This window comes from Mastomys coucha, chromosome X (assembly GCF_008632895.1).
Source record: "Mastomys coucha isolate ucsf_1 chromosome X, UCSF_Mcou_1, whole genome shotgun sequence".
Lineage (NCBI taxonomy): Eukaryota > Metazoa > Chordata > Mammalia > Rodentia > Muridae > Mastomys > Mastomys coucha.
The window spans coordinates 73,003,778-73,006,888 of record NC_045030.1 but is presented as its reverse complement, the minus strand read 5'-3'; positions in this window follow the sequence as shown (position 1 = coordinate 73,006,888).

Here is a 3,111-nt window from a genome sequence, read left to right as displayed (position 1 = left end):
TGGTGATGGTGGTGGTGGTGGTGGAGGTCTCCAAATCAAAACAGATTGCAAGGCTACCCGACTTAACTTGATCTCAGAGAACCTTAATTTGGAACCCTGCTTGGCTATTCTTAAGGTCCTTTGGAATGGACCTCTGAAAGCCATGGAAGCCTAGAGTCCTGTGCAGGTAGGCCAGCAAGCAAAGCAGTGCTAGGCTTGAGAGCAGCGTGGTCAAATCAGTGATACTGGAGGGGGAGCAGAGGGAGGTTCATCATCTTCAGGCCCAAGCCTGCTTTCTGCAGCCTCAGGAATATTCAAGCAAGCCTTCTCTTGACAACATCCCTTAAAAGTCTCTTGTTTCTTCTGTGCTGAGTCTTGCCATATTTACCACGCCACAGAAACAGCTGGCCCTCTTTTCTGTTCTCACCCACACCTACCCTAGTGATGAACAGCACTTGCACCATTTAGCCAGCTGCCAAGAAAAATATGGGCCACTCCTTAAGCCAATCTCCCTACTCACAACCAAGCTTATGTTTCCAGCATAGCCTGACACTTTCCATCAGCAAGAGAAGAGCATTGGCATTGCCTTGGTGGAGGGCTTAGGAGGAGCAGAGCCTTGCTTTACCCCATACCTGAAGCTTGTGTGCAATCCCTGGTTCTGGAGCCTTTTCTCAGAGGGCTCACATTCAAGGAGGGAGGAGACTTCTTTAGCAGTTCCTGAAAGGGCTTCACTATGTGGACTGACATGGAGGAGTTCAGTGTCAAGAAGGCAAACATATGGCGATGACATGTCTTTTCTGACATAACTTGTTTCTCCAGCTGAAGGAAAGTGTGTTTGGCCAAAAACCTTAGTTGGAGCCTAAGATTTGCAAATGCAGATGTGGGGGGATGACTCCTAGCCTCTCAAGGCAGAAAAAAGAAATAAAAGAAGGAATCCCAAGGATGGGCTGGCTTTTTGCATACATAGGTATGGTGGCATTCCATGTAAGATCTTCCCAGGTACAGCTACTAATATCTCAGCAATCAGAGTAACCCAAGTATGTGGTTGTAGCAGATTTCAATAGGCGCTGTGAAACATGGACACCAGGCTCTCAGAAACATTTCTTGGATTTGAGGAAGAGGAAGCTCTTGGCTGGGAAAGAGAGAGAGGAACTGAGCCAGTCAAGAGCTGTGGGCACCAGCCAGTATCCAGATTTTTGCTCTTTCCAAAATGTGTAAGGACAAGGCTAGAAGCTAAGCAGGCAGTAGGAAAGCCCTCTCCCAAGTTCAGGCCACTTGCAGTGGGAGGGAATGAATTCTCTGCCTTTGTTTCAGGAAAATGTAGGTGCTATGCAGCTGGTCAGTTAGCTTACTGATTTCTTGCTTGGCACTGTTTTGGAACTGGTATATTGCTGCTTGGAGGGTGGGGGTTGGGAGAGGATGTGCACGTCTAGCTGGTCTTAAAGTGCATGATAAAAGGTGTGTTCTGAAATTGGCAGAATATCCTGTTTTATTCATGAAGTACCTGGCTCAAAATAGAGTGAGAGTGCTTACATGTGGATAGCCAGGCGAGCTTGTAAGTGAGAAATAAAAACGCTTCAGCAGCAGCATTTCCAACTCAACATCAAATGGGGGGCTTATGTAATTGTCACTTAGTCATAGTAATAAGTATATGACTTGCCAGGCTGATAACAGAGCAGAGGAGGGAGGAGAAAGATTGGCTGAGTGAGAGAGCTATCTCCCAGCTCCCAGGGAAGCCAGAGGCTGGCAGCATCCACCACTGCTCAGTAGTTGAAGAACTGGGGTTTGGGAGACAAGATGAGCCAGCTCGTCATTCTATCCTGGCTTAAGTGCCCTTGACAGTGGCTGTCAATAAGAAACCCCACCTAGATCCTCAAGATCAATCCTTTAGTTAAAAGTGAGAAAGGCAGATTTTCCTGACTGCTGCTGGAAGAGCCAGCTTGAATGGTTTCCTAAAAGGTGCATTTGCCTAGAAGCAAATCCACTGAAATGCTCTTATTGCCCTGTAAGATGGGTTCTGGCTACACCCCCGGAGTTTTACCTAATTCCACAGCCATCCATAGACACAATCTAGCTTCTGAACCAGAATGAAAACACTACAAACCACAGAACCAGAAGAAAATGGCATCAATTATAGTTTATGGCTCTGAACCAAATTCATTTGTTGATTTAAAATTGAGAGTTAGGAGAGAGAGAAAGGAAAGAGAGAGAAAAGAAGTTGAAGAGGGAAAAGAGAAAATGGAGATTCAGTTGAGAAATACAAGACCGTGTGTGGTCAAAATTCTATTAATAGCCAGCAGGCAACTCACTGCCCAGAAGAGGATGTCAAGCTAGCATCAGAGCCTCAGCCTCTTGGACCAGACCCTGCATCACTCCTGTAACTGAACACAGGCAAGTCAGTAGCCCTCTCTGAGCCTCAGTGGCCTCAACCCACACATGAAGAGACCATTTTCATTCCAGAGGAATACTGTATCATTCAAATGAGCTAATGATGGTGGAGGTACCCTGGAAAAGCTGCAGAGGGGAGGTGAGCCCTGCATGGAGGAATATGAAAATGAAACAAAACAAAACTGCAGAGCAAGGCTACATCACTTTATGCCTCCCTGCTTGCAGATTTTATTATATGTGTTGCTAGAAATGTCTCGTCCTCTAGGTCTCAGCATAAACATCAGGTCCTAGGGTAAGCCTTCTCTAGTCCTGATTTTGACAGTTTATATTGATTGTCAGATTGACAGAATATAGAATCACCTTGAACACAAATCTCTGAACACGTCTGTAATGAAGTGTGGAGATTGTGTTAGCTGAGTTGAGAATACCCCCATTCTATGAGGGTGGCAGTCATGGGGTGGAGGTCCTAGATTGAATGAAAAGGGAAGAATGAACTGGGCACTTGTAGTCCTCACTTGCTCTCTATTTCCTGGCTAGGAATGCAATGTAAGTAGCTGAGCAATGCTCCTGCCACTATGCTGTCCATCCTTGATAGACTGTATCTCTTTCAACTTGTACTACAGAAGAAACTCTTCCTTTCTTAGGTTGGTTTTGTCAAGTATTTTTGAAATAGCAATTTAAAAACTAGCTGCAATGCCAGACTAAGCCCGCTTCTTCCTCTTCCTCCTCCTCCTCCTCCTCCTC